The sequence below is a fragment of the Solanum lycopersicum genome, chromosome 1 (genome assembly GCF_036512215.1).
Source record: "Solanum lycopersicum chromosome 1, SLM_r2.1".
NCBI lineage: Eukaryota > Viridiplantae > Streptophyta > Magnoliopsida > Solanales > Solanaceae > Solanum > Solanum lycopersicum.
The window spans coordinates 57,711,511-57,719,483 of record NC_090800.1 but is presented as its reverse complement, the minus strand read 5'-3'; positions in this window follow the sequence as shown (position 1 = coordinate 57,719,483).

The following is a 7,973-nucleotide window of genomic DNA, read 5'->3' as shown; positions in this document are numbered from 1 at the left end:
AAGAAAAAAACTAAATAAGAATAAGAAACTCAAATAATAATAATAAAAGAAGTCAAAAAATAATTTATGTATGAAAAAAATTAAAATATACCTTGAACTTTGATAGAAGAATCTTATATACCCCTAAATAAATTTTTTATAAAAATTAGAAGTAATAAATATAAATTTAAAACTAATCTTTTAACTTCCGTTAAATGAAGGGTATATGTGAGCCATTTTGTAATGGCAGGGGTATATGTGAGCCGTTTGTATAACGATAAGGGCATATATGAGCCACTTTTATAACGAGGGATATATCAGCTCCAAATGACAAAGTTGAGGGGTATATCACCCTTTTCCCTAAAAAAAAAAAAAGATGCATTCAACTATTTATTGAAAGTAGATTTAAAATATGCCGAAAGGTAATATTATAATTATCAATTATTTTATGCCTTATTAGTTAACTTCTGTTATTCATTAAGAACACTTGTAATGTAATAAAGTAACACGTACATACAAACATGATAACATAAGTTTTTAACTATACATTTTTGTTCTCTGTTTCAATTTTTTGCTTTTTGTTTTTTCTTTGTTTTGTTTAGACGTGAAATCATAACTTAATACTTTATTGTAGTAATCGACAAAGTAATACAAATCATACATAGATTTTCAGTTGGTCTCTATACTAGGTAATATATCCACGCTTTGAGTGGACATAAATAATTTTCTAAGCTGTTAAACTATATTTTCAATAATCGACTGTTATAAGAAAAAAAATATAGCAGGTTTTTAACTTGAGAGAACATAGTTAGGATATGTCACGTGTACTGTTTATGTCGTATTCTATGTTTTGTTCAACTCGTCTTTCTTGATTTTGTAAAAAAAAAAAAGGAGTATGCTACTATATGCTACTAAATAGGTAAACAGTTTTTAAAAGAATTTTAGAATCCCGTAATTACTTGCCAAAAGTAGAAGTTTAAGTTCTGTATTACAGGTGTGATCTTGGGTGTCTATTCTAAAGTTTCTCTGTTTGTCTAATAAATTCTGAGTTATGATAGGATTAATAATGATTGGAATAAATTGTAATGGGAGTAGTTATTATGGGACTTTTTTTTAATTGAGTGTTGAATTGTTGTATTCAAAATAATAAATTTTAAGAATAATGTTTTTGTTTACAAAAATGTGCATGAATGTAAAAAGTTATGTAGCAAAAGGATTGAAAAAGAAACATTTTTGTCATTTACTTATTTTATTCCGAAAAAGTTATCCCAAGATTACTCTACCATTCAAAGGGAGGGATAACTTATCCCGATACTAATTATTAGTTTCGATATAAGTTATCCCAAACTTGCCAAACAAACAATTAATTAAGAGATACTATAATTTAATCCGAGGACTGTTTATTATTATCATTCACACAAAAAAAAAACTAATAATAGTGTAGTAATTTAACAGACTATTTTGCAAACATTGTATGAAAAGAATATACCCTACCTGTTACATAAAAGTTATTAGATTCAATAAGTTTCCTACTTTTACGCTAGGCATAGTTATGGCCTAGCTGCACACACGACCATCTGTATTTTTAAAGGAAGTTAATGCTTCCGATAACTCTAGTACATAACTATCAAACCTCACAGTAATGGTGAGTATTCAATCAAACAATAACAAGCAAGCCATGTATGGCAATTAAAAGGGAGAAGGAGAGAACTGTGAGGAAGCGTATTTTGGGTGAATGAAAAATTGTAATTGTTTCATTGATCACTGTTACATTATATACATGTGACTAAGAACTTTTGAGATGAACCAACTATGCAAGTAACTTCTAACTAACTAACTGACATATTAACAACTATTACATCATGACTAACTAACTAACTATTGTAATTAAGCTAGATATTAAGTTTAGTTTTAATTCTCAAACCCCTCCTCAAGTTGGTAGGGATGATCTCACAGCCAACTTGTTCAAATTGCAGCATGTTTGATACCGGTGAGGCACTTAGTGAGAATATCCGTCAGTTGTTCATTGGTGGTCACATGGTGAATGGAAATGAGCCCCTCCTGCAATTTATTACGCACAAAATGACAATCAACTTCAATGTGCTTAGTTCTCTCATAGAAGACATGATTGTGATCTATGTGTATAGCAGCTTGACTGTCACGGTACACAATAATTGGAGAAGAATGAGATATGGTTAACTCAGTGATTCACCTATGCAACCAAAGCAATTCACCTACCACATTCCCAAGTGATATATACTCTACCTCTGCAGATGAAAATGATATTTTTTTTGTTGCTTAGACTTCCAACTATCCACTTACAGATTTCCTGGAATCTGGGGATGTGGCCCAGTTTGAATCACAATTTGCTTTCATAGTAAAATCAGGGTCATTTGACAAGTCAATTCCCATTGTAGGATCTTGTTTTAAGTATCTAAGCAAGTGAAAATATGTCTGTAAGTGGGGAGTTCTGGGGTCTTCCATGAACTGACTCAACAATTGAACATTAAAGCTATGTACAATCTGGTGTTAGTGAGGAAGTTTAGTTTCCCCACAAGTTTCCTGCAATAAGTGGGATCAGAAAGTAGAGTTCCCTTCTCGTCCCTGAGCTAGATATAAGGATCAAGGGGAGATAATAAGGAAGTGTAATTGAAACAAGCATACTTCTTTAATAAGTCCAATACAAACTTCCTTTGTGAAATAAGTACCAGTCCTACAGTATCAAGAATTTCCATACCCAATAAATAATGTAGTTTGCCAAGGTCTTTAATTTTGAATGTCTTGTCTAGGTGGGTCTTTAAATGTTTAATTTAGTTGTATCTGTGCCTTTCAATACTATGTCATCAACATAAACTTCCACAAACACCATCAATGAATCAGATTTCTTGTAGAACAAAGAGTAATCATGGTGTGAATGTATATAGCCTCTAACGGACAGAATTTTAGTAATCTTAGCATACCATTGTTTGCTGGCTTGTTTAAGTCCATAGAGAGAATTATTAAGCTTACAAGCTAAGTCTAATTCACTCACATCAAGAACTTCAGGCACTGCCATATACACTTCTTCACAAATATCACCATCTATAAATGCATTATTGAGATCAAGTTGGAACATTTTCCAACCCTTTTTTCAAAACACATGCCACCAAGGTTCTCACAGTGGTTATTTTAACAACAGGTGAATATGTCTCTATGTAATCTATTCTAGCATGTTGAGTGTAGCCCTTAACCAACAGTCTATCCTTGAACCTCTCTGTGCTACCATCATCTTTGTGCTTCACTATATAACTCCGTTTACATCTAATAGCTTTTTTATTTGTAGGTAAGTTGACCAGATCCCAAGTTCTATTAGCATGCAATGCATCGAATTCTTTTTCCATAGACTTCTGCCAGGCAGGACTTAATGTTGCTTCTTCATAAGAATATGGCTTACTATCACAACAAATTATTTCAACCAAGGCTTGAATTTTAGAAGCAATGACATCATGAGTGATATAATGGTGTTTATTAAACAGTGCATTAAGTAACATGTTATTTTGGTTATTTTTGGGAGTGGTAGTGGAAATAGGACTAGTAGAGGTTTTTAGAGTAGGGAGAGACAAGACATCATCCTTTAAATGAGAAGGTGTCTTTATTTCCCTTTTAGATCTTATCAGTGGTAGTGGTGGAGCTGGTATTTTAGTATGTAGTGTTGAATGTGTGGACTGAGGTGGTCATGAATGTCGATTTAGGACTAAGTGACAAGTTAATATAACCAATTAGATCCAAATTATTGTATAAAAATGTATATCAAGGTTCAGTATAATCACAAGAACAAGATTTAAGAATAGAAGGAAAGTGCATATTTTTAAGAGAGAGCAAATGTACAAATATTCTCATGAAAGACCACATCTCTAGAAATTTGTATTTTCTTTGGGCAAGACTCATTACCTTGTATCCTTTGGTTAGCAAGGGGGTATGCTATAAACATATGGGGTGTGGTTCTTGGTTCTAGTTTGTCTATATGGACTTTAGGCACCTTAGGTTAACAAAGGCATCCACATGATCTTAATTTGTTATATTATGGTTTTTCTTTGTAAAGAATTTCATAAGGACAATACTTTTGGAGGAACGTGAAAGGAAACCCATTTATAAGGTATGTGACTGTAAGTATACTATCACCCCAATACAGGTAATTTGGATTAAAAAAATATAGCTCTGGTTGTTTTCAGCAAGTATTTGTGCTTTCATTCCACTATGTTGTTTTGTTATGGTGTATAAGGGCAAATTTTCTGATGTGTTATGCCTTTCGCTTGAAGTAATTTGTGTGTTTGAATGTTGTTGAACTCTAGTACTTTGTCAAGACCTGATGCATTTCAGGGTTGTGTGGAACTGATTTTCTATCATGCTTACAAAGGTTTGAAGAATGTGTATGACATTGCTTTTGGTACTCAACATATATGTCCAGGTAGCCCTACTGTAATCGTCCACCAGAGCAATGAAGTATTTGTAATCATCATATATAGGAACCTGATAAGGTCCTCATAGATCAATGTGTAAAAGGTCGATATATTCTTAGAATGAGTCATGTTGTTAGTGAATGGCAACCTGACTTGCCTTGCCATAGGGCATATGTCACACCCGGATCCTAGACCCAGATGAGACCGATGTCGTTAACCTCTCAGAGGTCACAGACAAGTCTTTTCTTAGGTTTCATCACAATTATACAGTTAAATTTTGCGGACAATTAAAAACTTTAAGTATACTTAGACTTCATACTTAAGATTTATAAGTAAACAACTAACAGATTCAAATCTCGGAGCTTAATCAATTAATAAAAGTAACTAGGGCTTAAGTGTTTCCCACGGGTTCCTAACTTGATAATTCTAACTATAACAATTCTTTCCCGTTATCTTGCATGTAAAGTGATAAGTTATGTATCTCTAAATCCTTGGTCTGACATCTAGAAAATTTCACTCCGCACCTTGGTCCCGCTACGTGTGTTGCTATACTACCCCTTACTTTTACCTCATATTAAGCATTGTATTCGATATTTGACTAAGTTATTACCTCGTACCAATCGACACTAGCCTATTAGATAGTGTACACTAAATCTATGTTGATAATTCTTTTCCTATTATCTACCTCCTTGGTCCGGCAAGTAGCATTTAGGCGAGTTCTAACGTTGTCCATCCGTTAAAAATACTTCTAAACGTAAGAATTATCAATACATGCAAGACACTATTCTAGAATTGCTATTAGTTAGATTTTACCTCATTATTCACCCATGGTTCCCACAACCCTAGTTATAGAGTTTAGTTACCCATGGTAATAATCACACTATTCACATATTTAATATAAGAATTCATGCACTTACTTTAATGAGAATAAATAAAATCCAGAAATTCACTTGATTAATCAACAAAAACACCAATAATCTATTCCAGAAAAAGCGTATCAATTACTGAAATTAATTCTTCAATACTTGAACAAGAGAACTAAAAATTATCGATAAGTCTAACCCCAAAAATGAGGTTTTTTGAACTATTTTTAACAAAAATAAAAACCTAATATAAGAAGGATTCTAATTACTGAAAATCTGTCCAAACGCGTCTGAGTCGACGGACCTCGTGACAGACCGTAATGGTCACGATGGGCCGTCATGGCCTCCGTCGTCCCTTACTTCACAAATTCTTTTGCTGCTTTCTTCATTATCCTTAATGAACAAGTATGACGGACCATTCCAAGACGAAGGTTTGTCGAGGGTCTCCGTTCCATAATACTTTAACTCTTTGGAATTTGGGTACTAGGACTACTCTCTGATCATAACGATGAACCAGCAAGACAGACTGTCGTGGCTATGACGGTCCGTCATGGACTTCTGTAATCCCACACTAGGTCAGACTTCCCTATCTTCCTTCAGCAGCTTCTCTCCTCACTAGGATGCCACCTACGGACCGTCACAGACTCAACAAACCGTAATAAGCTCCATAGGTGGTCTCTTCTGCATTTCTCACTCAAAAACTTCCGCCTTCATCTTTGGACAGATTTCCTGCAAATGAGGAGAAACTTACATAAAAATCAATACAAAAAGGCTTTTGGACACACACTAAACTTAAGGAAAAAAACATTTAAAATACCGTGAAACCACCTTTTTATCGTTTTATTTCGCCCAATTTCTCAATTTTCTTTTTATTTTGTTGTTTTCCCTTTCTTATCCTTGTATGTAAGTGACTTTTCTTATATTTTAGTCACTTCTATTTTGTTCTTTCTTTCTCTTCATTCTTTCAACCCCACTTTCTGGAGTATTCCTTGTAACAGCCACACTCATCTCATGACTTTGCCATGAGTCAAGGTTCACAATACCCACGGTTGGGTTAGGGTCAGGACAAGGTTGTTTTCTGTATTAGCCACCATCAACTTATGATTTTGGCAAAAACTCAGATGCACATGTCTAAGGAGGGACCAGGGCCAACACATTGTTCCTAGAGAAGATCAGTTGGGGTAAAAAAGAAAGATTTGCTTTTAGGCTCAAATCATTTGGATCAATACGGGATTAACTTCATTTGGTTTTCTGTTATTTTTTTGGGGCTCAAGATTGACTATTTCAAACAAAGGCCTATGATCCTTTCCTAATTATTCATTTGGGATTACTTTTAGCAAGACTAACCAGGCAAGTTCTAGCTCAGTCTCAATGGTGAATCATTCGAATTTTCCTCACACTCACTTGACATTCTTTACATTGCCAGATCATTAGACACCTAGTTCGAGTCTTAGATTCAAGGTCATGCAGTAGTGTATCTCTATGTCATGTTTAGAGCCACACAATTATCAATTACTATGCCTAGTCATACATCATTTTCCTATCGGGATATGATTTTGTTTTAGCCATCATGCTTCAGAGTTATACTATGTATACAAGATATAACATGTCGGTTCAACTATAAAAGTAATCAGCTTTTGGGGAAAAAAGAACACATGCAAGAAAACCCCAAAAGAGGATCGTGAATCGGGCTACTCATACTTCACCCTAGAACTCACTTTCCATTTACCCCACCCCCAACAAAAAGATATGCAATTGTCCCCAATGCAAAAAAAATACGAGAGTTGTAGGTGAAGCAAACTTGAGGCGCGAAGCGCCGGCGATCAGCAAGCTGGTGGGTCCGGTTCCCCAAAACCCACTACCTCTGTAGTATGGACACCCTCAATAGTGTCTTCATCAGCAACATCACTATCAGTCGTGCCTCCCATTGTCTCCACATCTCTGGAGCTAGATGCCCCGGCGGCTGACTCTACAGCGCTAATCTTACGTGCCTCCTCATCAGCAATCGAGGCTCTCCTTGCAGCCTCCATCTCATGGCGCTCCTTCTTCCTTGCCCTAGACTCATCCTCCTCTCGACCCATGCGCCTCTTGGCATGCTCTCGAGCGGGAGGTGGTGGAATCTCAAAAGTGGCGAATAAAGCAGCCAACACTATGTCCTCAGCAGGGTCTGCAGAAGGGGCCTCAGACTCAGGAACCCTAGCCTCTAGGATTATATTAAGATTTGCTCACAAACTCTCAACCGCAGCCTGAAGGGTCGACACGTCCACCACAGGGTCTGTCCGGGCTAGCACCCGCACCAAAAAGCGTCTAAGCACCGATGAACCTCCACGATCTTACTATTTGTGTGTTGTTCCATCTTACTCTGCAAGCGCTCCTCCGCCTCAACAATAGACCTCTGCATTCAAGGTTGGATGTGATACAGAAGTCTGGACATCTGAGCCTCTAGTTTCTGGACCCTAGCAAGCGGGACTAGAGCGGGGGAAGGGATTGACCTAGAGGAGCTTGGGATCGTGCTACTACCCAGGACAAACTTGACCGGGGTAGTGTCAGTGGGTGCTGAAGTAGCCTACGTAGCCGTTCGGGCATGCGCTACAGTATCAACCAGATTCTCACCAAGTGGAGGCACCTTTGGACAGGGCCCTCTGCATGGAGCCAACTCATTGGCCTCATCCCTGATGAGGCCGATATCAAC